Consider the following 27,982-nt stretch of genomic DNA (forward strand, 5'->3'; position numbering starts at 1 on the left):
CATCATGTGTGTTGTAATCCTTGATACTCCTGGCACTAATCATGATCCAGGTCAATATCTCAAATTACAATGAACTGTAACTATTGGGCATCATGTACTCCATAGGCCAGATGGTTTGGATCTCATACTTGATCTTTCCAAAGAAGTAAGGCAAGCCTAGAATTTCTGCTCTTTATTCTCTTCCATATTTTGTCAAAATTTTAGGAGGGTGTCAGTAATAATTTTTGTTTCTTTTATTTTTACTATTTTAAAGTTTAGATGCTTTCTTTATTTTTTCTCAAAGGAGCAAAAAATCACAATTTAAATATCAAATTACATTTTAAAATTCCGAATGTTAACAGTTAAATGAGCGTTTTCATATATACAGCAGCACACAAAATGAGATTCTTTATGAAAGCATAAATCTCCATTTCATCGAGCCTGCTTTTTCAAACAGGATTTAATAAATTCAATATTCACTTTATTTAGTTTCCAATTATTCCCTCCTCCATATTTTCTTCCTCATAATTACCCATTCTTCTTATTCCTTACTATTCCCCACCACTGTCCATTTGTTTTCTTATGGAGTTTGAGTTCTCCAAGCTCTGTGTGTATATGTGTGTGTGTTCTCCTCAGGACTTTGTGAGCCAGCACTTACTGGACACGATTTCTAGCACTTCAAGAATGAAATAACTTTTCTTCTTTTTTCTTCTAGCTTCATGTTGTTTGAAGGAATTGCTATTCTCTGAGCAATGCTGTAAGGGATATGGAAAAATAGGGACACTAGTGGAGTCCAACCATTCTGGAGAACTATCTGGAACTATGCCCTAAAAAACTGCACATAGGCTTTGACCCCTACTAGGTCTATAACACAAGATCACCAGAAAAGGAAAAGGATCCATATGTACAAAAATATTTATAGCAACTCTCTTTGTGGTGGCACAGAATTGGAGACTGAGGGGATGCCCATCAATTGGGGAATGTCTGAAGAAGCTGTGGTATGTAAATGTCATGAAATACTATTGTGCAATAAGAAATGATGAAGGCAACAGTTTCAGAAAACCTTTGAAGAATTATATCAACTGATATAAAATGAAGTGAGAAAAACCAGAACAATCTACATAGTAATAGCAATACTGTAAATATAATTAACCATGAAAGATTTAGTAACTCTGATCATTACAGTGATCTACCACAACTCCAAAGGATTCACGAAGTAAAATGCTATTCACCTCCAGATAGAAAACTGACAAACTCAGAGGGCAAATTGAAGCAAAATTTTTTCCTTCCTTTCATTTTCTTGGGTTTTTTTTCCCTTCCAGAAAATAACTAATGAGGAAATATGTTTTGTATGACTTTATATGTAGAATGGGTATCCTATTTCTTGCCTTCTCAATGGTTGGGGGAGGGGCTGGGAGGAGGAAGAAGATTTGGAACTGAAAATAAAAAGGAACAAAAATATAATGAAAAACAAAAAAAGAAAGAAAAGGTTGTCTCCCCCACACAAAAAATTGTCATCCTCAAGTATGGGAAGGGAGTAATCCAATACAGTGTCATAGTGCCCATAACTGAGCCAGCTTAGCCAAATACTTTGTCTGTGGGAACCCTCTGGACCCAAGGAGTGAGTGGTTGTGGATATAGTGGGATTCTCCAAACTGCCTCCTAGAGTTAAGTGAATATTGACATTGAGCATATGCCCCAGAGCCAGCATCTCTGGGTAGCCACCCCATGTGCTATCCTGTCCTGCTCTGAAGAGAAACTCCTTCACATCACCCTCAATGAGGAGTCTGAAGAGGTCAAGGTTCCTAGCCATGTAGTTGACAGTCTTTTCCCGAAGCTCCTGGTACTGGTCCTGGTGCCCATAGACTGCCTTGCTAACAGCTCGGTAAAGGCAGTTTCCATCAGGAATGATGTGGAAGCGGTACTTCATCCTCTCCCGAAGGTACACGTCCTGTTTTTCTATTTCCTCCAGTCTCTGTTGCTTGCTCGATATCATGGTATTGGTGCTCCTTCTGTTCAGGGGCCAAAGAGAGCTTCTTTTCAGGTTGTGTCTCTATCACCACAAACTCTGAATGGTAGGTGCCTTGCTCAGTGTGTTTTCTTCCCTGGAGGCCTGCTCTCCCAAGTCTGTTGCTCAACCCCAGAGCTTCTTGGCCCCAGACAGGCAACCAGGACCTGAGTCCTTGAAAGTACAGACCAGGGCTGTCCGTGCTTGCTGTGATGGACTTCTCTCTTGGTCCACTTCTCCTGGAGATGCTACTGTTGTTACTGTTACTGCTACTGTTGCTCAGGCTCTAACTCTAATTTTGCTTTATGCCCTTACTTTTGTTTCCTGCAAAGACAAAATAAAACAGGTTTTAAAATTTAACACAATACTTAAACTCTCAGAGAGAAGAAAAAATTTACCCCACTTGAAAACTGAAAACAAATAATTTATGGCTGCTACCACCATCTTTACCCACCCCCTCAATGGCTGCCTAAAATAGCCAATCTCTGGACTGCTCACACAGCTGGTGGAAAGATCTCTGCTGTTACAACTCTCACCAAGATCCCTGGGGGGTAACCACTTTCCACCCATTGGCCAATCTGACATTTCTGGCCTTAGAGAGCTGAAGGAGAATCGAGTAAAGACACTGACCTAAGAAGCATTTCATTTTATCTCCTAATCTGGTGAATTCTATTATCTACAGCTAATATACTCCAGTGAATCTCATTACAGAAGTCATAAGTTTGTATGTGTGAGCTATTTCTTATCATCCCCTCTGCCCCGCCCCATGCAGTGATTAGTTTATCACAAAATTGTTCACTTAGAGGACACTTGCCAGTAAATGTAAGAAGTCAGTCAATAAGTATTTATTAAGCACCTATGGGGATATTAAGAAAGGCAAAATTCTCAGAATCAATGATTTAATGAGGGAGATAACATGCAAACAAATATGTATGAACAAGCTATACATAGGATAAATAGGAAATAATCAACAGATAAAAGGCACTAAAATTAAGAGAGATTGAGAAAGGGTTAAAGATGTGATTTTATCTGGGACTTGAAGGAAGCCAGAAGGTAGAGATGAAGATACAAAGCATTCCAGGTGCGTAGGGCAGTTTTTACAGTAAAATATGAGGCAAAGGGAGGTGAAGCCAAGTCTAGAGAGACAAAATCCTGGGAGGTTTGAGGAAGGATGGAAAAGTTTGGAAGAGTCATTGTGGAATGGGAGAATGAGTTAAGAAGGAAGATATACAAGGATTGTCTAGCAGCTGGGAGAGCTCTGTTAAGGTTATATAGCACATTTGTGCAAGGGACATAGACTGGAAGAGAATTGAGGGGTCAGGGAATTGGAGGCGAAGATTTGGACACAGAGTAGAGTTTGGCATGGGAAGAGGGAGAAATGGAAAGCCAATAGATTATGATAATGCAAGGAAATTTCAGAGTTCTTGAACATGGAGGTAGAGCAGTGGTGACAGATATCAAAATAAAAAATACTATCATTTATGGGACTGAAGTGGGGTGGATGAATAGGTCATAAGAAGTGAGCAGGCTGAGGAACTGGATGATTAAGGTTTCTGAGGGAATATTAACTCATGCTGAAGTCTTCTGGTATAAAGTTAAGGAGGAAAGATTATGTACTGGATACTAAACTTGTTGAGGAAGGGAAGGGGTGGGGGTGGAGGGTCTATAGACAATAGTTGTCATGATTTTGATTGGATGGTAGATATGAATTATAAGGACCTCAAAGGAAGAGAGGTATCTGAGTGATGGTGGTGAGGGGTGAACCTGGAAATGGCAATGGGGATAAAAGAGTATTCCAACTTCTTTACCTCAACCAATGAACTGGGATGAATGAGCAAATGTGAAGCCAACACTGGAAAGGGTAGTCAGGAAGGTTGTGTTATCAGCAGGGAGCCAGATCTCAGTGAAAGCCAGAAGATGGAATGAGTGGGAAAGGAAAAGATTTAAGATGAAAACAACTTTGTTGCCTATAAAGTAGGCATTCCAGAGGGTAGCATTTTGGTTGGAAATTTGGAGAGGGTGGGTTGAGGAGACAGGAATAAGGAATCAGGTAGGAGATGGGGAGTTGGTTCTGAATGATGTACTACAAGGGTTTCAGAATCACTGGGATATGTAGGAAATGACTGGAGGAGAGTATGTTAATCATTAAGTGAAAGGCATCTTCCCTCTTCCCAGTGGAAGCTGGAGATGAGGGAGGAGATATACAAAGTACAAGTTGGGAGGTGTTACTGGAAGGCATTACTGGAAGGCTTGCAGTCAGTAGAGAGCCCTCTCTCTGTTCCTCCCTGGCCCCCCACTCTTTGTCCTCTGCTCTTTCCTCTATAGCTTGCAGATCAGGCAGACAGCTCAGCAGGAGATGGAACTGACACTTGTGCTACCTTTCCTCTTCCTTATGTGGTGACCTGATTAAGACTCCTTTCCATTTATTTTCTGCAAATATAAAGAGTAAGCCTGACTGATTTGAAAAAAAAGAGGACACTAAAAGACCTTTGGCTTCTGTATCTCTCCAGTTGTCACGGATATGGTGATTGCTGTCTGAGATGGATTCTGGAGTCTCTTGACCTCATTACAGCAGCCATTATATTATATTATAACAATATATATAAATATAATAATACTATATATTAGCTATTATATCAATTAAAATTCTCTAAGAAATCTTGATAGACAGCTAGGTGTTGCAGTGGATAGCACACTGGGCTGGGAATCAGGAAGATAGGAAGACTTCATTTCATCCTGGCCTCAGATGAATACTGACTGTGTGACCCTGGATAGTGACTTAACCCTGTTTGCCTCAGTTTCCTCCTCTGTGAAATGAGCTAGAAAAGGAGATGGCAAAGTATCTTTGTATCCAGTATCTTTGCCAAAAAACCCCAAGTGAAGTCACCAAGTCAGACACGACTGAACAACATTCAATCTAAGTCATATAGCCGTAGATGACTATGTAATACTTCTGCATTATTATTAATTCAAAGAAATCTTTATAATCAGAGTCAATGTCTTCACTTTTATGTATTTCCTATTTTTATAACTTAGAGGCTTATATAAAATTGGTGCTATTATATATGACACATACACCACATCCTCTAGTTTGCTTCCTTTTTTCATTTTTTCAAATATGGTGTTAATTTTGATCTCTTCTCTGACCAGTCAGTGATCTGACTGAATGAAGGTAACATTTTGGGATGAATTTCATGGTAGCAGTCAAATCAAATCAACAAGCATTTATTAAACACCTACTTGTGCCAGGCACTGTGCCCAGTGCTGGAGGTACAAAAAAAGACCAAAAAAAAAAAAACAACAACAACAACAAAACAAAACCAAAACAGTCCCTGCTCTCAATGAACTCACTGTCTAATGGAGGAGACGACATGCAAAGAGCTACACAAATGACATATATACAGCTATTAGTATACAAGTTACTATAGTACTTCAGACTTCACTAAGGTTTTTGCAACAGTCTACACAAGATAAATTGGAGATAACCAACAAAGGGGAGATCCTAACATTAAAAGGAGTTGGAAAAAGCTTCTTGTAGAAGGTGGGGTTTTAGATGGAATTCGAAGGAAGCCAGAGAAGGCAGGAGGCTGAGATGAGGAAGGAATTTGAGAGGCAGTCAGTGGGAATGCTTAGATAAGAGACAGAGGGTCTTGTTTGTGGAACAGCAAGGCTTAATGTCACTGGCTTAATGAGTATGTGAGGAGAATAGGTATAAGAATCCCAGAAAGGTAGGGAGGGACAGATGATCTATTATTTTCTGTTTATTAACTTAGTCAATTGCTTTTTAAAAATGTCCTGTGTTCATCATTAAACTAAGTGGCAAAATGGATTCAACCCTGGACCTGGAGTCAGGAAACTGAGTTCAAATCCAGTCTCAGATGTGTGACTCTGGGGAAGTCACATAAGCTCTCTTTGCCTCAGTTTCCTCAACTCTAAAATGGGGATAATAACACAACGTGCCTCCCAGGGTTGTTGTAAGAATCAAATGAGATTATATTTGTAAAACTCATAGCAGTGCCCAGCACACAGTAAGCACTTCATAAATGCTTGTTTCCCTTCTTCATTATGTCTGGTACCTTCTAACTTTTATTAGATTTTGTGTTCATGATTGTAGTTGTGTGAATTCTGAGCAATCTATAAGCTTTTGACTTTTTTCTTTTCCTACCTAAACCATTCTTTCTGACACATTTCTTCCATGGTTCTTTTTTGTACCCACCTTCACACCGAAGTCACCAAGTATCAAGGTAGATGTTGACATGATTTGGAGGCTCTTTTTGATTTTTTTGTGAGTTTCTCTACTTCATTTCCCTGCAACAATAGATAACTAATTAGCACAATTAAGTGATGTATTAATTTACTTAATCTTTTTGCTACAAAGTTCTGATGGGATTTAATAATTCTATCTACATCTACACTGTCAGAATTATTCTATAATAATGCCCAGTTGAATATTCTAAGAACATTTCTCTGTATTTTGCTTACACTAAATTAGTTCATCTATTTTTCTCCATATTTGTAATTTAATTGATACAGGACAGCACTGTTCAAACTTTTGGTGTCAGGGCTCCATTGCATCCTTAAAAATTACTGAGGATCTCCTAAAGAGTTTTTATATGGGTCATATTATATGTAATGCATATGTGTATGTGTATTTTTACTATATTTGAAATTAAAATATCTTAGTATCATAATAATAATTTTGACCTCAAAGTCAAAAAAGGTCTCAGGGACCCAAAGGGGGCCCCAAATCCCACTTTGAGAACCACTAGTGTAGGAAAGTCCCAGTGAGAAAACTCCCTCTACTCATGAGATCAGCAACTTTCAATTCAAACTTATGTGTGTATGCGTTCTTTCTCTTAATAGAATATTAGACATTTTAGTATAGGCACTGTTCTTTTTATCTTCTGTGCCTAGGAAGGAATTTGGCACATAGTAGGTGCCAGGCCTAGAGGCCTGAGGGCTACCCGAGTCTTCCCTTACCTCACCTCCCGAGGTCTTCGGTTGGCCAAACCGTATGCTCGTATGAGAGAAAGGACTTTCCAGAGTCGAACAAGGGTTGAGCTTTATTTCAGGGTCTAGTTACAAGTGCAGGGGAATTCTTCCTTAGGAGGGAACGAAGAATCTCCCAAGGAGGCAAAGATCTTACAATAAGAGATTGGAAGTAGAAGTATAAGTGGGGAGAGAGGGGGAGGGGAGAGAGGAGAGAGGAAAAGCGGAGCCTTGTGTCCTGTCCGCTCCGCGCCCCTCCGCCCAAGAGAACTTTCAGGCTTTCCTGATCCTACTTAAACTCTCCAGCAGCATAGTTTGCATCTGAATACCGTGCTGTTAGATAACAATAGTGTGCCCAGATCCGGGACAATCTCGAGGGCGGGGAGAGCTCTCTCCCATCACGTTTCTCACGGGAAGAGGCGGAAATACACGAGATAGCTTGGTTCACCTCGATTCCCAGTCGTTTCCTGGGGGGGCCTCGTGAAAACTCTAAGATTTAGAAGTTCCCACCTTTACCCGCCCGAGACTGTCCACCTGGAATTGAGCTTCCATCCCCAGCAAGTAGGTATCTAAAAAATAAATCCTTACTATACCACTACTAAGTCTGTATCCCAAAGAGATAAAAAATAAAAAGGAAAAGGACCTATATGTACAAAAATATTTGCTGCAGCTCTTTTAGTGGTGACAGAGAATTGGAAATTGAGGGAATGTCCATCAATTGGGGAATGGTTGAACAAGTTGTTGTATATGATTGTGAAGGAATACTATTGTGCTTTAAGAAACAATGAACAGGATGCTCTCAGTAAAACATGGAAACGCTTACATGAACTGATGCAAAGTGAATTGAGTAGAATCAGAAGAACATTGTGCGTAGTAGCAACAATATTGTATGATGATCTACTATGAACAACTTAGCTATTCTCAGCAATATCCAAGATAATTCTGCAGGACTTAGGATGAAAGGTGCTATCCATCTCTAGAGAAAGAATTGGTAGAGCCTGAATGCTGATCAAAGATACTTTTTCTTTATTTTTCTTGGGGGTTTTTTGTCTGTTTTCTTTCACAGCATGACTTACATGGATATTTGTTTTGCATGACTACATATATATAATCTATGTTAAATTGTTTGCTTTCTCAATGGGGGGGGTGAGGGTAGAGAGGGATAGAATTTGGAACTCAAAATCTGAAAAAAAAAAGCATGTTTAAATTGTTTTTATATGTGAGTGGGAAAAATAAAATATTAAATAAAGAAAAAAATGCTTGTTGATTCATTAGTTGTCAAGGTTTCTCATTGTTTTTTGTCCTTTATTCTTCATTCTCAAAGAGGACCATGACATCAGGAAGATGATGCCATGACTTGCAAGTGACTTCGATTTGAGTGAGGGAGGGCTGTGCAAGGTCACCAGCCTTACTTTCTTCTCTGGAGTCATATGGGTCCAGTGGCAAGATATAGATCAGGATGAGTGGAGATGGCCCTGGATGCAATGGGAGACCTTGGCCTTTGTAAGCTAAGGTGTTTCCAAATTTTCACTTTGACTGAGGCAATACCCATTCAATTACACGTTAAATACATTCTTTTTTTTTTTGTATTTTTCGGGAGAGGCAATTGAGGTTAAGTGACTTGCCCAGGGCCACACAGCTAGTAAATTTCTGAGGTCAAATTTGAACTCAGATCCTCCTGACTTCAGGGTTGGTGCTTCATCCACTGGGCAACCTATCTGCCCCCATGCATTCTCTTTTTATCCTCACTACAATCATGTAAAGCATTATTATGCCTCCTTTTTTAAAGGTGGGGAAACTGAAGTTCAAAAAGAAGTGACTTGCCCAGGGTGACACAACTAGTGAGGATCTGAGGTTCAAACCTAGATCTTGCTGATTCCAAGTCCAGCGCTCTGTTCAGACTCTGACATCTCTCACTCTGATGTAGTCACAGCCGTTTTGAAGTATAGAAGAAGGTTGTCTCTAAAAGTTGTCATTTTCAAAAGTTTTCCCAAGTCACATATCCAAATATTTAAGTTCTGTCTAAAGGTACGCATTTTCTATGTTCCTTCTCAGGTGCTTTGTACCCAGGGTTATCAGTTTCTGAAGATCCCCTGCAGAGTACCTTTAGCATGTTTTACTGGGTTGTGAATATTTTATGGCATTATGAAAATTCAATAAATGCAGTTTTCATTCTGAACTGAAACTGAAAGTGAAAGTATAAAAATCAGTAATATACTAAAAGTCAATAGAAATTCATGCCTACTATGTGCAAAACAACACAGGTGCTATTTATCCCCAGTAGAATGTTAAGTCCCTTGACTTAACTATAGAGGCCATCTAGTTCAATTCCCTCATCGTATTAATGAGAAAACTGAGACTTAAGTGATTAAGTGATTTACCCAAGCTCCTACAGGTGAGAACATAAGATCTAGGATTCGAACCCAAAGTCTTTGTATCCAAAGAAAATAAATGTTCTTTACATCATGCCACATTATCTTTTTGTTGTCTTTCTATCCCCAGTACCTAGGACAGCATCTAACAGAGAGCAAGCATTTAATAAATGTTTAATGATTTGAACTAAATACAAAGACCAAAAAAAGGGTTAAACATCCCTTGCCCTCATTCCAATGCAAGACTATAACATATAAAAAGAAAAGTGAGGAGAAGATAATTTAAGCAAGGAAAGTTCAAAAAGCTGGAGTATCAGAAGATGTATCCCATAGAAGGTAAAATTTGAGCTAACCCTAGAAGGCAGATAGGGATCCTAAGAAATGAAGATGAGGAGAAAAGGCCCATAAATTTGGGGTATTCTTCCTAAGATATCTTTTCTAAGACTGAAGAAGTCTTATTTTTGTTTGGCTTATTACAGAATTTTAGGAAGTTAATACCAATCACTTTCACTTCAGAACTCTTAAAAGACACACAGACACCCATACAACAACTTAGACAAGGTTTCATTTTGCTGTTTGAGTGAATTGGTCATTTTTCATGAGAAAATAAGTGGCCTGACACTAATATATTGTTGGTCAAGCTGTGAAGTAGAACAATCATTTTGGAAAGCAATGTAGAATTATGGAAATAAAGTGACTAAAATGTCCATAGTCTTTGAACCAGAAATTCTATAACTGGGCTTATACTTGAAGGAAGTCACTGATAAGAAAAAAGTCTCCACATAAGGAGGATTGGAAAGGGGGGAATGAAACCTCGCAAAGACTAGAGTACAGAAGCAGGTCACCTGGAATGAATTCACTGATTCAAGCATTCTTGAAGGCAAGGTGGTAAAGATTTAGAGGAGAGGGGAAGAGAGGGGAATTTACCTTGACTTGAAGAATACCCTGAGACCTCAGACTGTGCCCCACGTTAGGCACCATATGACCAGGGTCAGGAAAAATACAAAAATCCCAAGACTGGAGTTCCCTGGGTGGGCCGTCCAGAAAGAATTCAAAGACTCAAGCATTCTTGAAGTCAAAGTGGTAAAGACATATTATGCTTTTCAGTGGGCAAGAGTTCTTAGAGAACTTGCAAACTTAGAGGGGTACAGTTACAGTTTATACAGGATATTCTACAGTAAAACATGTGCCAAATATGCTAACTAGGTGATTCAAGGCAGGATTAAGGAGTGGTTAATTTTTAAAGGAACATACACTTTTAGTATCTACTGCCTAGGTATTTTACCCAGAATTCACTGGGAAATAGCCCAAGAAGGGGCTACATGGAAGTGTGATTTTAGGCCTGAAATGTCACTAAGTCAAGGGTCAAGGCAGACTGAGAAATACTCAGGCTGCCCCCATCAATGTCTTGTTAGACAAGATAAACGTGAGGGAGTATACATATGTCTAAGTCTAAGATACATACGATCGGTCAGTGAGTAGTTAATATCTTTATGACCCAGTACACAGCCAGCCCAGCCAGTAAACAGCTGGTTCAAACTAATACATTCTATAGGTACAGCTGGCTATTGTATCAGGAAGAGAGATCTAGGGCAGACTGTTCTTGTGCTGGAGAGAAACTGCCTGGAATAGTGTTTTGAGGCCAGGGAGATGTGATTTTTAGAGAGAAATTTGATTTTAACATTGGAGTCCAAGCATAGGCACCCAAGCACCCAAGCACCTATATTCCAAAATGTGTAGAGCAGCACTTTTTGTGACAGCTAAGAATTGGAAACAAAGTAGATGCCCATCAGTTGGAGAATGGAGAAACAAATTATGGTATATGAATGTAATGGAATGCTACTATACAATAAGAAATTATGTGTATGATGAATACAAAGAAACATGGAAAGATGTATATGACCTGATGCAGAGGGAAACAAGCAGATTCAAAAGAACATGGTAACTACAATGACATAAATGGAAAGAATAGCAACACACCAAAAAATCAAAAGTAAATGTAACCAAATAATAAAAATCAAGTGGGACTCGAAAGAAGAGATATGAGAAGACATTCTCAACCTACTCCTTTGTGGAGGTGAGAGGTCCACAAATGTAACACAATGCACAAATTTTTAAACTTTTTCAATGTACTGATCAGTTGTTGTAACTGTTTTTCCCATTCTAAAAAATAGTTTGTCATAAAAGATGGCTCTTGGGAAGAAGGAGAAGGAGAGACACATGGAATACTGTGTAATGTGTGATGTAAACAACATAAAATATTAGTAAAAATTGATTTTTTAAGAAAGAAAAGAAAGTCATCTGAATTTGGCTTCACAGTTCCCAGCCATTGTGGTATTTTTTGTTGACTTCAACTTTAACTTATTAATGCCATCAAAACAATGCATTGGAACCTAGAGACCTCAGGGTCAAAAGGAGACACCTACAGATTGAGGATTTCAGCTGCCAGGCCAGTGAATATTCAAAGGACACATTTAAAGTTAAGAGTGGAATCTGTTTTCACACACTAGTCACATATGCCCACCCTCCCTAAATATAGTAAGAATGAAACACAATCTGCTCTTTATTTATTTATTTTTTTTACAGCTTTGATTACTGTAATGTGAGAAATGGCTTTTTAAACAAGTAGAAACTCCCACCTGCTTTTAGACCACAAGACCCAACAGACTACAGCTGGGGCTTCCATCCAGTCTTTTACTGGACAATGGTCCTTTCATGGAAATAAATTACACTTTGTGTCCTTGGTAGGCAAAAGCACTGAAGTCTCAACATGATTTTCCTTTGACTTTGTTTTTTCTATTATTTCTCAGTGCAATTCATGAAAGGATTATTTCATTCAAACATTAAAAATATTTTTAGGAAAACATTTCATCATGGCAGAATTTCCCTCCTTACTTTCAAAAGAATTCAACAGAATTTTTGTACATTAATATTTTATATTAATATTAATTATTATTAATTAATATTAATATTTTAAGGGAAGAGACCATAGGTTTCTGTGGGTCATTTTAGTCTAATATAAATAGTAGCTAGCATTTATATAACACTTCAAAGTTTGCAAAGTGTTTTACTAATATTATCTCATTTTATCCTGACAACAACCTTGAGAGAGAGGTGTCATTATTATCCTCATTTTACAACTGAGGAAACAAGCTGAAGGAGGTCAAGTGACTTAGCCAGGGTCACACAGCTAGTAAGAATCTGAGGCATATTGGGACTTAGGTTTTCCTGACTCCAGGTGTCATGGTCTATTTACTGCACCAGCTATCTGCCTCTATATAACATGTAATAAATAATACAATTCAATTCAAAAATCATTTATTAAGCACCTACTATGGTAGTAAGATGCTGTGCTAAGCTCTGGGGATACAAAAAAAGGCAAAAGACAATCCTTGCCCTCAAGGAGCTTCCAATGGATATTCTGTCCATTGATGCCGTGTGACCTCTTTTATTTCATAGATGACTTTTGAGAGTTTCTATGGCTGAAAAACTCATGGTAGGATAGATTCTATCATATGCCTTTAAGTTATGTATTTTTGTAAAGTAAAGTAAAGTAAAACTTCAAACTCTCTCTCTCTCTCTCTCTCTCTCTCTCTCTCTCTCTCTCTCTCTCTCTCTCTCTCTCTCTCTCTCTCTCTCCTGATTTGGAGGGTGGAGCAGCAGCAATGCTGTTATACTGATAAGAAGAATGAATGAAGAGGAGTAATAAATTAACTCTGAAAAGGTAGCTGGAAATGATTGTAGAGGGTTCTGAATTCCAGGGTAATGTTTGCAGTTTGTCCTAGGAGTCTTTAACCTGAAGGTCGGTGAATTTGTTTTTATTAATATTTTTACAACTATACTACAATATAATCTTATAATCCTACATGTTTTTATTCTATGCCTTTAAAAACTGTATTCTGGTCCACAGGCTTCACCAGAGGGTCCTAGGGGTCCATGAAAGAAAAAAAACTATGAGTCTCTTGATGTAGAAACCAAGATGACCTATTGAAACTGTTGTGTTTGTCCAAATATTAACTTGGTAACTGTGTGGAAGATAGATGGGAGAGGGGATCAACTGGAAGCAGGTGAGAAGTCATGAGTGTCTGAAGACAGGTAGAGCCTGTAATTGGAGAGAAGGAAATAGAATAAATGTTGAGGAGGCAGAGACTCTGCCTCAAAAAAGTACTAAAGAAAGGCAAGAGAGAAGCTTTATCTGAAAGAAATCCAAACTTATTGGGCGAAGGATGGTTCCAAGAAACCACTGGACAGAAGAATCCTTCCTCATCCCCAGCAGTCAGAGGTATGATAATAATAACAATGATTACCTGTCAATGAATGTATCTACAAGTATTTATTAAGTCCTTGATCTGTGTTAAACACTGTACTAAGTGTTGCGATACACAGAAAGTTAAAGCATTCACATTCGAATGGGAGAGATAACATGGAAACAACTGTGTAACTACATAATGCACATAGTGTAAACGAGAGATCATCTTGGAGGGAAAACTCTATTAGCGTAGGAGATCAGTGTCACTTTACTCACTACTAGTCACTACCTAGTATAAGGGACCCTGAATTTTCTGAAAGAGAGCCATAGTATCTCAGAAGAGTACTGCATCAGAGTTGAAAGCAGAAGTTACTGGATACTATAATTGCCCAGTGAATAACAAGCCGTAGGACACCAGCTGTTTGACCTGCCCCCAGAAGAAACACTGATGAGCATCAAACCCAGTACCTGGGTAACCAGCCTAAGACAGAGACATCATGTGAAAGGGAGCAAGAGAAGAAAGAAAATCATTTGGAGGAACCCAAGGTGAGTCATGTCAATGGAAATAATGGGTGGGGGGAAGGAGAAGTAGGAAAGAAAGAGATCTAGCAGTACCAGGTCTCAAAGTATACTATAATACAGTAGCAACAAAAATACTTGATCCTGGTTAAGAAATAGAAAAGATGATCATTGTAAAAGATGAGGTAGACAGCATAGAAATGGAAAGAGACTTAGTAGCAGGAGTTCTAAAAACCTAAAGATGCCAATAACTAGAGTAAGGACTTGAACACTATACCACAAAAACTTTCAAGAAAACTGGAAGGCAATCTGTCAGAAATTTGATTTATACCAATACCCACATCATATACTAAAGTAAATTCCAAATGGATACATTACTTAAATTGGAAGACTACACCATAAACAAATTATTGAAGCAGGAGCTTTCAAACTATGGGTTGGAGAAGAATTCACGACCAAACAAGGGATACAGATGATCGCTGAAGATAAAATGAACAATTTTGATTACACAAAATTGAAGAGGTTTTGTGCAAAATCAATGGATATAAAATCAGAAGCAGTTTACTGGGGAAAATATTTGCACTAAGTTTTTCTGATAAAGTTGTGATTTACAAAATATCTAAGGATCTTACTTAAATACATGAGAATAAGTTATTTTCTAATAGATAAAGGACATAAAGTAGTTCTCAAAAGAAGAAATACAACCTATCCACAGACATGTGAAAAATGCTCTAAACTACTAATAATAACTTGCAAATTGAAGTAACTCTGATGTTCTACATTATACACATCAGATTGGTAAAGATTACAGAAAAGGAAAGTGACAGGTGTTAGAGGGACTGCAGGGAGGACAGGGTATATTAATGCTCTATTACTGGAGCTATGAATTGGTCCAGCCCTTCTGGAAAGCAATTTGGAATTATACTCCCAAATCCTAGTCAGTAGACTGTCCAGGTTTCATAGGCATACAACAATGAGGTCACACAAAGGCTCTATAGAACTTCTTTATCACACTTTCCTTTGGAACCTCCCAAGCACTGAGCTAGCTCTGGCAATGCATGCATCAACTTCATCGTCTATGTGTACATTCCTGGAAAGTGTATTGCCAAGGTAAATAAATTTATCCACAGTATTCAAAATTTCTACATTTGTTTTAACTGATAGTTCCAAGTATGGATGATGCAGTGCTGGCCATTGGAGAGCCTCTGCTTTCTTGGTGTTCATTGTCAGGCCAAAATTAGCATCAGAGAATTGATCCACATTCTGTTGCATCTCAGCCTCAGAGGCTTCAGTGAATGCACAACTATCTGCAAACAAAAGATTCTGTACCAACTCTTCCTCCACTTTAGTCTTGGCTTGTAGCCTTTTCAGGTTAAATAATTTACCATCAGTGTAGCAGCTGACCTTGATGCCAGAGTCAAGAAGGCAGAGCAGAAGAAAGAAGTGTAGCCTAGCTCCATCATATTTCCTCAGAAAGATCTAGGAAATGTCTCAGACCAAATTCTGATCAGGAAATCCAAGAAAAAGTCACAGTGAGTCATTTTTCTAGCCTAGGAAACCTTGGGGAGAAAGACAGAGAGGAGCATTCTACCACCCAAGGCCAAAATTGTACACCAAAGCAGGAAATACTAAGGCAGAAAGAGGTCCTAGGGGATCACTGACCTATACAGGAATGGGTGCCATTTGGCAGCTACTCAGTTGCAGATCACTGATCTAGGGTAGGCTAAGGAAAGAATCTGAACCTAGAGATAGTGGAGAGGAGTGGTTACAGTTGGAGGTCCTGGATGTACTAGACAAGGAATAAACTCAAAAGCAAACAGCAGCTGTATGATCCTAGGAGTAGAGCAAGGACACAGTTCTAGCCTCCAGGTCAGGGTGAAACCTGCAGGGAAATAATCATGGCAAGAATCTCCGATCAAAAGAGGAATCTATAGCTCAATCCCTCTGAACCTGCAAAACACTTTAGTGGTTGAATCCAATAGTAATTCACTCAAACCTCTAACTAGAGACAAACCAACAGAACAAATGTGTGTCAGAAACCCAAAAAGCTCAGACTAGAAAGGCAGAATTTTTTTCAGATGTTATCATCACTTTGGGAGCACTGAAAGTTTATAGGAACTCAACCTGAGCTGTAAAAGCAGCAGAAAGATGCAAGCAGAAGCTCCTCTCAGACATTCTCCCCAGAAGTGCTCAGATCCAAGCCCTAACACACAGTCTAAAATGAAAAAGTAGACTAGAAGAATGAGTAAACAAAAAAGAATCCCACCATGAAGAGTGGGATTATTATTAATAACATTATTATTATGTCAATAAGTACATTAAAGACACAGAGAAAAGAATGACTCAGAAATATTTACAAGAAAAGTCTCAAAGAAAAAATGCAGGTTGGGGACAAATCTAACCAGAACTCCTGGAGAAGATAAAGCAAAAGTTATTTTTTAAAGAGATTTAAAATTTTTTAAAAATCTTTTTAAAAAAGATTTAAAAATCAAATAAGAGTAGAGGAAAACTGTGAAAAGAAATGATTCATAATCTCCTGAGATTCCATCATCTCAGAAACATGCAAGAAAGATATAAAAAGAGAATTAGCAAATTGGAACAAGAGGTACAAAATCTTACCCCAGTAATGAATGCCTTGAAAAGTAGAACAGACTAAATAGAAGCTAGTGACTCGTAGAAATATCAAAAAAAGTTAAAAAAAAAAATAAACTGAAAGAAATAGAAGTATCTTGCAACAAAATCAACTGACCCGGAAAACAGGTTCAGGATAACTTAAGATCACTGAAGTACCTGAAAGCTATTAACAACAACAATAACAACAAAAACCCTAGATATCATATTTCAAGAAGTCATAAAACTTTCCAGATCTTTAGAACCTGAGGGCAAAGTAGAAGAACTAGGAAGTATCCATTGGCCACTTTCAGGAAAAGAAAACTCAAAATGAAAACTCAAAGAAACATTATAACCAAAAACCAGAGCTTTGAGGTCAAGGAGAAAATTCTTCAAGTAGCAAAAAAGAATTCAAGTACCAAGGATCCACAGTCAGGATCACACTCGATTTATTAGCCACTACTTGAAAGGAGCGGGGGCCTTAGCACACGATATTTCAGAAGGCAAAAGATTTAGGCTTAAAACCAAGAATAATTTACCTATCAGAACTGGGGGGAAAATCTTACAGGGGAAAAAACAGAGCTTTAATAAATAGAAGAATTCTATTCTTTATAGGACAAGAGCTAAATAGAAAGTTTAACATACAAACAATAAGACTCAAGCATAAAAGGTAAATTTGAACAAGAAACCATAAGGGATTAAACAAGTTTAAGCTTACATTATTAAATAGAGATGATCCATGCATTCCCTGAGAACCCTATCATCAGAGGTCATAGAGATAGTATAATCTGACAGACAATCTGGGAGTGATTCTGTTCTGTTTTGATGACCTTAAAAGATAAATGGAAAGAGAAGAACACATTGTAGGAGAGAAATAACGGGCTAATTTTTTTTTCACTTAAATGGGGTGCACAAGTAGAGGGGGAGAGTGGACAACATTCGCATATGAATAGGTCAAAGGAGAGAAGACTACACATACATTTTACCCAACCAGGAAACAGAAGGGAAAGGTATCAAAGAAAAGGAAAAAAATTAAAGAGATGGTAGGTTAAGGAAGGGATTAATTAGAAGCAAAATAAACTGTTCAAGAGTGAATGGAAAACAAAGAAAAGAAAAAAACAAAAGAATAGGATTAAGGGAAATATGCCATTAACAATTGTAACTGTGATTGTGAATGGGATGAACATCACACATAAAACAGAAGAGAAAGGCAGTGGGGATTAAAATCTAGAATCCAAAATGTTATTTATAAAAAATACACTTAAAATAGAAGGATACATGCAGAGTTAAATAAGGGTATGGAACAAAATCTTTCATACCTCAGTTGAGGTTAAAAAAAAAATCAGGGTGTGGCAATCATGATCTCAGACAAAGCATTAGCAAAAAAAAAAAATCTAATTAAAGAAGATAAAGTACATTTTGTTGAAAGGCACCATAGAAAATGAATTCATATATGCACTAAAATATTAAAGCATCTAAATTCTTTTTTTCTTAATTTATTTTTAGTTTTCAACATTCACTTTTAAAAGATTTTGAGTTCTAAATTTTTCTTCCTCCCTCTTCCTCCCCCTCCCCAAAATGGCATGCAATCTGATATAGGCTATATGTGTACAATCATATTAAAACATATTTCCACATTAGTCCTATTGTGAAAGAAGAATCAGAAAAAAAGGGAAAAACCACAAGAAAGAAAAAAAGGGAGAAAATAGTATGCTTTGATTTGCATTCAGACTCCATAATTCTATCTCTGGATATGGATAGCACTTTCCATCATGAACCTTTTGGAATTGTCTTAGATCATTGCATTGCTGAGAAGAGCTAAGTCTATCAAAGTTGGTCATCACACACTGTTGCTGTTACTGCATACAATGTTCTGTTTCAGCTCATTTCATTCAGCATCAGTTCATATAAGTTTTTGCAGATTTTTCTGAAACCTGCTTGCTCATCATTTCTTATAGCACAATAGTATTCCATTACATTCATATACCACAGCTTGTTCAACCATCCCCCAATTGATGGGCATCCCCTCAATTTCCAATTCTTTGTCACAACAAAAAGAGATACTATAAATATTTTTGTACATGTGGGTCCTTTTCCCTTTTTTATAACCTCTTTAGGATACAAACCTAGTAGTGGTATTACTGGATCAAAGGATATGCACATTTTTATAGCCCTGTGAGCATAGTTCCAAATTGCCCTAGAATGGTTTGATCAGTTTACAACTCCACCAACAATGCATTAGTGTTCCAACTTTCCCACATCTTCTCCAACATTTATCATCTTCCTGTTTTGTCATGTTAGTCTGATAGGTGTGATGTGGTACCTCAGAATTGTTTTGATTTGCATCTTTCTAATCAAGTGATTTCTAATCAATAACATTTTTTCATATGACTATAGATAGCTTTAATTTCTTCATCTGAAAAATTGCCTGTTCATACTTGACCATTTATCAATTGGGTAAAACTCTTTGTAGCAAGTTTCTCTGATAAAATTCTCTGTACTAAGACATATGTGAAACTGAATCAAATTTATAAGATTAAATCCATTCCTCAATGGATGAATGGTCAAAGGATATGAATAGTCAGTTTTCAGAGGAAGACATGTCAGCTATCAGTGGCTCTTTTAAAAATGTTTTAAATCATTAGTAATTGGAGAAATGCATATTAAAACAACTCTGAGTTACCAGCTCAGAAAATCATCAGATTGACAAAGTTGGCAAAAATTGAAAATGACAAATGCTGGAGATACTGTGGGTAAACAAGTTCTTTAATGTCCTCTTGTAAATTTGTCCAGCCATTTTGGAAAACAATTTGGAACAAAGTCAAAAAAACTATGAAACTGTACATACCTAAGGACCAAGTCATAACAACATTCATTCCATATTCCAAGATCAAAGAAAGAAGAAGAAAAAGACTCCTAAGTACAAAAATAGGGGTAAGTTCTTCTCATGATAGCAAAGATTAAGAAGCTAGTTGGAGGTAGGGGTGGAATGGTGCCTGTCAATCCAGGAATGGCTGGATAAATTATGGCATATGAATGTGCTATAAAAAATGATCAATCGAATGGTTTCAGAGAAACCCAGGAAGAATTGCATGAATGGAAGCAAAACAAAGTGAGCAAAACCAGGATACAATTTGTACAAAGTTTGTAAGTTTGTAAAGACAAACTATTTTGAAATTAATAATTAATTTATATAACTGTTCCAGAGGACTCATGATTAAACTTGCTATCTGTCTCCAGACAAAAAAATGATGAACTCAAAATACAGACTGAAATATTTTTTAAGAATGCAGGAATTTGTTTCATGTGACAAGGTATTTGTAATGGATTTTGTTTATTTTTCTCAAGGGAAAAAGAGAGGTGGGACAGAATTCTGAGCTGAAAACAAAATAAAATTGAATTTAAAACTTCACAAAGTTACAATACCTCTATTTGTCACAAAAAAATAACTTGAGATTAAGGAGGCAGTAGTCATCAAAGTGTTCCTTGAAAGGATTTAAAAAGAGGCGGAAAAATCTAAAGTTGTAAGACAGCTGGAAAATGAGAGGCGGAAAAATCTAAAGTTGTAAGACAGCTGGAAAATGAGAGTTAAGGATAAATTTCATTGCAATTGAGTTATGGCTTTGTAAAGTGTGAATTCCTTCAGATTTAAGCTTCTAGGTTCTCACCTTTAAAGAGTGTGAAGCTTTAGTAATCATTTGCATAGTATTAAAAGGTCAGGAAATAAGTCAACTGATACTCAGAGGTAATGGAGGTGTGAACACGGTCTGTCAATCTGTCACTCAAATGAAAAGCCACTTAATGAAAGCTACTTATGAGAGTACACACCTTTAGAGATTCTAGTATAAAAGGGAAAGAGAAGCAAGGAAGAAGCAGACCAGAGGCTGGAGCAAGGAAGAGAAATTCAGAACACTCTCAGGAACAAGGTGAGTCCTGACCTACGACAGCAAAGAGAGATCTGGAAGAGAGCAGTTGGCTCTAAGAGCATCTCAGAGTGGAGGTCTCAGACTGAGCGAAATCCCAGCTGGCTGCTTTCAAGGACTCAGACCCTGGTTGCCTGTCTAGGGGCCTAGATTCTAGTCCCAAGAAACTCCTGGGGTAAATAGTAGACCTGAGGGAGCAAGCCTCCAGGGCCAGGAGCTGGGAAGCAAACAAACCAATCAAGCAATCTGCTCTTCTATCCTGAAAAGGGGCTTTCAGCCCCTGAAGAGAACAGTAAAGCCAATACAATGGCTAAGGTTTGGCAAGGTTTGGAGGAAATAGAAAAACAGGACCTGTACCTGCAGGAGAGGATGAAGTACCGCTACCACATCATTCCTGATGGAAACTGCCTTTACCGAGCTATTAGCAAGGCAGTCTATGGGCACCAGGACCAGCACCTGGAGCTTCGGGAAATGACTGTCAGCTACATAGCTGGGAACCTTGATTTCTTCAGATTCCTCATTGAGGGTGATGTGGAGGAGTTTCTTTTCAAAGCAGCACAGAAGAGCACTTGGGGTGGCTACCCAGAGATGCTGGCTCTGGGGCATATCCTCAATGTCAACATTCACTTAACTCTAGGAGGCAGTTTGGAGAATCCCACTATATCCACAACCACTCACTCCTTGGGTCCAGAGAACTCTCACAGAAAAAGTATTTGGCTAAGCTGGCTCAGTTCTGGGCACTATGACACTGTACTAGATTACTATCCTCCTATATCAGAAAATAATAATCATTACAATGCACATGAAACTAGAAGAAGAAGAAGAAGAAGAGGCAGTATCATGCTAGAGTCTTTGCCCAGGAAAGAGATCACATAGAGGACCCTGAAGAGAGGTGATGGAGACCATGAACTCTTACCTGTATGCATGTGTGTGTGTGCAAGCACACATGTATACACACACACACACACACACATACACACATACATCTTGGATAGAAACACTCCAATTTCAACTGGGAAACTAATGGAGGGGAGATAGGGAAAGTGGATGGTTATGAAGGAAGGAAATATATAGGAGGGAATAATTGGAAGCAAAACAAACTGAATATTGCATTTGTTTAATCATTTTTATAAAATCAGGCAGTATGAAATGAAGACTCATTCTCTCATACAGACTTTTACTTTTATGTGCTGCTATGCACATGAAAATGCCACATTTTTGTATTTAAAATTTTTTAAATAAATTTAATTTTTCAAAATAATTATATTTTGCCAATGTCTACACCACATACCAAAATAAAATGCAAATAGGTACATGATTTACATATAAAAGGAATAGTTTATCTGTCAGATTTATGGAAAATGGAGGAATTTATGACCAAACAAGAGATAGAGAATATCATGAAATGCAAAATGGATAATTTTGATTACATCAAATTGAAAGGTTTTTGCACAAACAAAGCCAATGCAACCAAGATTAGGAGGGAAGCAGAAAAATGGGAAAGAATTTTTACAACTAGTGTCTCTGATAAAGGCCTCATTTCTAAAATATCTAGAGAACTGAGTCAAATTTACAAGAATACAAGTCATTCTCCAATTGATAAATGGTCAAAGGATATGAAGAGACAACTTTCAGAGGAAGAAACTGAAGCTATCGATAGTCATATGAAAAAATGTTATTGATCAGAAATCACTTGATTAGAAAGATGCAAATCAAAACAATTCTGAGGTACCACATCACACCTATCAGACTGGCTAACACGACAAAACAGGAAGATGATATATAGGAGAGTTGGGACACTAATGCATTGCTGGTGGAGCTGTGAGCTGATCCAAACATTCTGGAGAACAATTTACAACTATACCCAAAGGGCTACAAAAATGTACATACCTTTTGATCCAACAATAGTGCTGTATCCCAAAGAGATTATAAAAATAGGAAAAGGACTCACATGTACAAAAATATTTATATCATCTCTTTTTGTTGTGGCAAAGAATTGAAAACTGAGGGGATGCTCATCAATTGGGGAATGGCTGAATGTAATGGAACACTATTGTGCTATAAGAAATGATGAACAGGCAGACTTCAAAAAAACCTAGAAAGGCTTATATGAACTGATGCTGAGTGAAGTGAGCAGAGCCAGGAGAACATTGTACACAATAACAGCCACAGTGTGTGAGGACTGATTTTGATGGACCTAGCCCTTCTCAGCAATGCAAGGATCTAAGAAAATTCCAAAGGACTCATGAAGAAAAATGCCATCCACATCCAGGGAAAGAACAATGGAGTTGGAATGCAGGGAGAAGCAGACTATTTTCTTTTTTGTTTTGTTTTTCTTTCTCATGGTTTCTCTCATTTATTATAATTCTCCTACGCAACGTGATTAATGTGAAAATGTGTTTAATAAGAATGTATGTGTAGAGTCCATATCAGATTGCATGTCATCTTGTGGAGGGAATTTAAAACTTATGGAAATGAATGTTGAAAACTAAAAATAAATTAATAAATTGAAAAAAGAACAAAAATAATAATATTTTGCTCTTTTGAGAAAAGAAAGAAAAGAAAACCTGTAAACTGAAAAACAAAAACAAGAAATTATCACATTCCCCTCTGAAGTTGTGACTAATGGTGGGAGAGAATAAAGATCAGAAATTTTAGGTATTGCCTCCTTTTTTTGGAAAGACCAGTCTGAGCTCTCAACCATCTGGTCCATAGGATTGAATGATGCTCAATAGTTGTAGTTCATGGTGGGTCTTATGAGTTATTGACCCTGACCAGGAATAACACAGAAATATCAGGGTTATAGCAAACATGATACTTCTATCACAGTCACCAATTCTTAATCAGAATCAGAATCAGGGTCATCTGAAGGTAACTAAGAGATTATTGACCTGTTGCCTCCAAACAACCTGTCCCACTACCAATGAAGAATCATAAGAGTTGCCTTCTAGAATGACCCTCTCAGGATTCCCATCAACCAGATCATCCTCACCTCTGGGCCTTCATTTAAGGGGATAATAATATTTATCTGTCCCATTAGGATCCCATTTTGAAATGCTACACTCTTCTTTCAGTCATCATGTTGCATAAGCACTCTCTCTTTTTCATTCATGAACTCCAGACAACCACCAAATCATTGACAGGATCTCCTTTCTTCCAAGTCAATAAATATTCAGTGTACATATGTAGTTACAATTTAATATTTAGTAACAGAAAACAAAGGCCTCTTAACAGGACTGCCCTTAGGTTTCCCAAGCCCTTTCTGGAGAGGAATTGTCCCCACTATCCCTGAGGAAAGCAGGCCTGCCAGTGGAAGAGGGCCTGAGCTGTTTCCCCTGGAAGAATAGAGACCTGTGAAGGAGCTGGGAATCTGAGACCTGGGTCACTTTTTACCAAGATGAGACGAAGGAAAGTCAAGAAAGAGTCAGCAGGAACTTTATTGAAAAGAAGTTCAAACTTATTGGGTCAATCTTCCTGAAGACTGGATCCAAGAAACCACTGGATGAGTGAACCTTCTCTCTTCCTCCGCAGCCAGGGATAAGATGATAAAGCTATTGATTAGCAGTTAAGGTCTCAGTCAGCATTTATTATTCCTTTTCTCTATGCCAATTACTGAGCAAAGTGCTAGGGATACAAAGGAAGGCAAAAATAGGGTCTCTGCCTTCAAATAATTCACATTTCATTGGGGGACCAAACATGAAAACAATTATGTAACTACAAAGTATACTAGAAGGGTATATAAATGGGAGGTTATCTCAGACAGAAGGTACTAACAGTGGAGGGGACCAAGAAGGGTCTGTTGCAGGAGATGACATTGGAGGTTGAATCTTGAAGAAAATTATGGAATCCAGGAGGTGATGATAAGAAGATAGAAAATTCCAGGCATGGGACAAGTCAATGAGAAGGCACAGAGAGAGTAGATAGAGTGTTCTGTTTAAGGAATAGAAATAAGGACAGGTTCACTGAAGACTACAGGAAGAGGAATAAGGTCCAGATGGGTGCTTGGTATGAAAGGATTTAAAAGCTAAACAGGGGATTTTCTCTTTTACTGACTAAAAGGTTCCTATGGTCAAGCCTATACTTTAGGAAGGGAAAAGAATGATGCAGGAAGACCAACTAGAAAGCTATTGCAATAATCTAGGAGTGAGATGATGAGGGCTTGCATAAGAATGGGAGTAACGTCAGAGGAAAGAATCCAGTATAGACAAGAGAGGCTGTGAAGGAAAAAAATGAACAAACATAGAATACACTGCAGTGGTAGGATTACCAGTAAGGAGTTGAGGATGACAGTGAGGTTGTGTAGATGTCTAGGAAGTCCAGGAAGATAGTGGTGCTTTCAACAATAATAGGGGATTTGGCAGTTGGACATCTGAGAATTGATAATTTGATACAATAAAAGCTGATGAGATCATGAAGTGAAATAAAACAGAGGGAGAAGAAAAGAGGACCCAGGACAGGCCTTTGAGGGACACCCACAATTAGTTTTAGATGAAAATCTAGCAAAGGAAACTGGGGAATAGTTATACAAGCAGGAAGCAAACTTCTTATCTTGAGATGGGGTAAGAGGAGTAATTTGCCAGTTGGAGATAGCTTTAGGGCCATGTACACTAGGTAGGTGAAATAACTGGAGCCCAGTTGGGCAGTCTTAGCTGCCTTGTCCTTGAGGAAATCATGTGGGCCCTCATTGATCACCATCAACAAAACAATAAATCAAGTCCTAATTCGTAGGATTTTTACACTGAAAATTTGTTAGCTTTTACTTAGAGCCATCTCCAGCATACGCCTAAATTGTGGGCCAAAAGAGGGGAAGAAATGGCTCAATTTTTTCAAGGGAATAAGTAGGGGAGGTGAGAATTTGGAGGAAGTCCATTGTAAGAGTTTGTGAGGATGACTACAGTGGTCTCACTCAATGCGATAATATTACCACCTTCGCTGGAGCCAGGCATACAAATCCCACTTTTGACATAGCCTTTTTCTATTCACCACAACCATGAGTTGTGTCTTCTAGCCTAGGCCCAAAATGAACAAGTCTGTCTGTAGCCAAAGGGAGGCTGATCCCAGAAAGGGACTTATGGTGCTCTCAGCTTGGAAACAGGGTACCGATTATGGTTCTGAGCAGTTATCTTAAACATCACCTTCCACTCCTCCCCTGGTCCTCCTGCCACTCCCATACTGGGCTTGACTGTTTTTAACACCCCTTCTCTGCCTCTTAACCCATTCTTTGGATTTTTGTTTGTTTGTTTTCAGTTCTCCACCCCATCTTCCATCTTACCTAGCCTAAGAACCTTAGTTCTCTGGAGACCACAATGTGAAGATGGGGAACAAAGGCATTTCAGAGACTGAGGCAAAGCCACTAACTAACAGGCAGCTCCTGAACTAGGCCCTACTATAGGAAACTTATCTTTCTCTGGATCCAACTTAAAGTCCTAACCAAGTAGTTCTTGCTGGTTCTCAAATCTTGACATCTTTCCTTTCCCTTTCCTCTAATTCTTTCTCTTCTTCCTTTCTTTATTTGTCCTTTTTTCTCTCCCTTTAAAGTTTTTCCCCCTTTTCATCTTTTGGTGATTATTTTTTTTAATTTTTGAGAGGGAGAGGTTTGGAGGCTGGCGGAGGGAGGAAGGTTTGATTTTTGCTTACTTAACCTACCAGCTTCTCCCTTACCAGGATTGGGGGCTTTATTTCTTTTGTTGATTTTCCATTTTTTTCCCATGCTTTTGTCTTCCCGGTGCCAAGGCTGGTCCCTACATCGAATGATACAGCTTTTGACTTCCTTTGTGTTTCTGTACCTGACTTTCCAGTAGTCCCGGTATTTCTTCCTTTTTTGGGTTCTTTTCAACTCCCTGCAAATTACTTTCTATAACCCTTCTTCCCTTGTTTCTCTGAATCCTCCTACTGGTTGGTTCTTCGTGGGCCAAATGGCATCCCAATGGATTTTCTTGAATCGCCAATCGCCCACCCAATCGATGGTCAAGAGGTTGCCCCCAAATTTTCACGTTGTCTCTTGTTTCCCTAAGCCTCTCCAGACAGTCTCTAGAAATATGTTAATCTCTATGTATAGATGAGTTTTCTTTCTCTCTTCAACTCCATTTGGGGTATATCTATTTAGGGATTTTTCTCGACGAAATTCAGAGGGTATTGCAAAAAGGTGGGACCGATGGTTGTCTGAAGCGCCAATAATGTATTCGAGGATGTTGAGCTTGTGCTCCCTAATCGAATGTCAGTCCTCGTTTCTGCCTTGACCCGTCTTCAGGGAGGCAGGTGCGAGTTTCCCCGACTCTTTGAACATGCCTTTGTCTGGTAGCAGCTGACCTGAGCAGTCTTGGCCCTGGTTGCTGAGCGTGTGTATTGCTGTAGCTGGTGGAGTAGGGAATTGCCGCTTGAGGGAGTGGTCCCAAGAAGCAGGCAACCACGAGAGAAAGCAGGCCGGTGATCGCTTCTAGAGGGGCAGTGAATTCTGTGGAGGGCCCCGGAAACAGGGGGGAAAGAAGGGTTTTCATCGGATCTCTAGCCAAGCAAAAGATGTCCCCTGACCAGGAATGGAACTGGGCGGCGGCGATGAAACACCGCATCCATATCTACCTGGTCTAAGTTAAAACATTCTCACACCAGCTGTCACGGCCACCTTGTCTCGTCCAAAATGTCTACACTCACCAGCACCTCGGTCTCCTCCAGCCTCCCAGAAGCTTACACCAGCCAGCCAGCTTCCATTTCCCCAGCTCCGCTCCTCCCGCAATTCCGATACGCCACGCCAAGCGCACTCACCTCTCGCGGCTCCAAGGCCCCGCTTTGGCCGACGGATCCCTCTCTAGCGCTCTCCCCCATCCCTTTCCATTTTCACGTACCTCTCCCCCAGGCTCTAGAAGGCTAGCGGCCACGGCTACTTTGGGCCTCCCTCTCCCGCTCGTTCTGGACATCCATCCGGATGCCCCGCAGGAGCCAGGAACAGCGCCCCGCAGCCCCCAACCACCTGCGGGGCTGGCGGGCGGAACGCGAGACACAGGCCCTTCCTTACCCTGCAGATGACCAAACGGCGACCAAACCGCAACCCCGCCACCAGGAAGCTGACGCCGCTCTTTGTGAGCAGTTTCTCGCCGGGCCGCAACCTTCCTCCAAAAAGGCGCGTCCTATCGGGAACATAAACTGGGGCTCCGGCAGTGGGGCCACTCGCTGCTCAGGCTAATCCTGAACCCGAGCTCCTAAGTGGACGGCGAGAGGGCGCTGGCGACCAGCCCTTCAGTCGTTCTCTCTCCTGCCTCAAGCTTCCTGTTCTCTCCCGGCCAGTTGGATGACCCGATAGTTACTGCTTCTCCATCCTCTGGCCACCGAAGTCCCC

The 27,982-nt window shown here is 39.1% G+C and overlaps 1 long non-coding RNA gene across 1 annotated transcript; it reads right to left on the bottom strand.

The window, feature by feature from the left end:
• Window positions 1-146: 146 nt before the first annotated feature.
• LOC140527238 (uncharacterized) lies at window positions 147-27,982 on the bottom strand. Its single transcript, XR_011974725.1, has 3 exons — window positions 27,662-27,982; window positions 6,204-6,295; window positions 147-2,311 (listed from the first exon to the last, which is right to left on the bottom strand). It is a non-coding gene; the product is annotated as an uncharacterized lncRNA (long non-coding RNA).

Source organism: Notamacropus eugenii, chromosome 2, assembly GCF_028372415.1.
Source record: "Notamacropus eugenii isolate mMacEug1 chromosome 2, mMacEug1.pri_v2, whole genome shotgun sequence".
NCBI classification, from domain to species: domain Eukaryota; kingdom Metazoa; phylum Chordata; class Mammalia; order Diprotodontia; family Macropodidae; genus Notamacropus; species Notamacropus eugenii.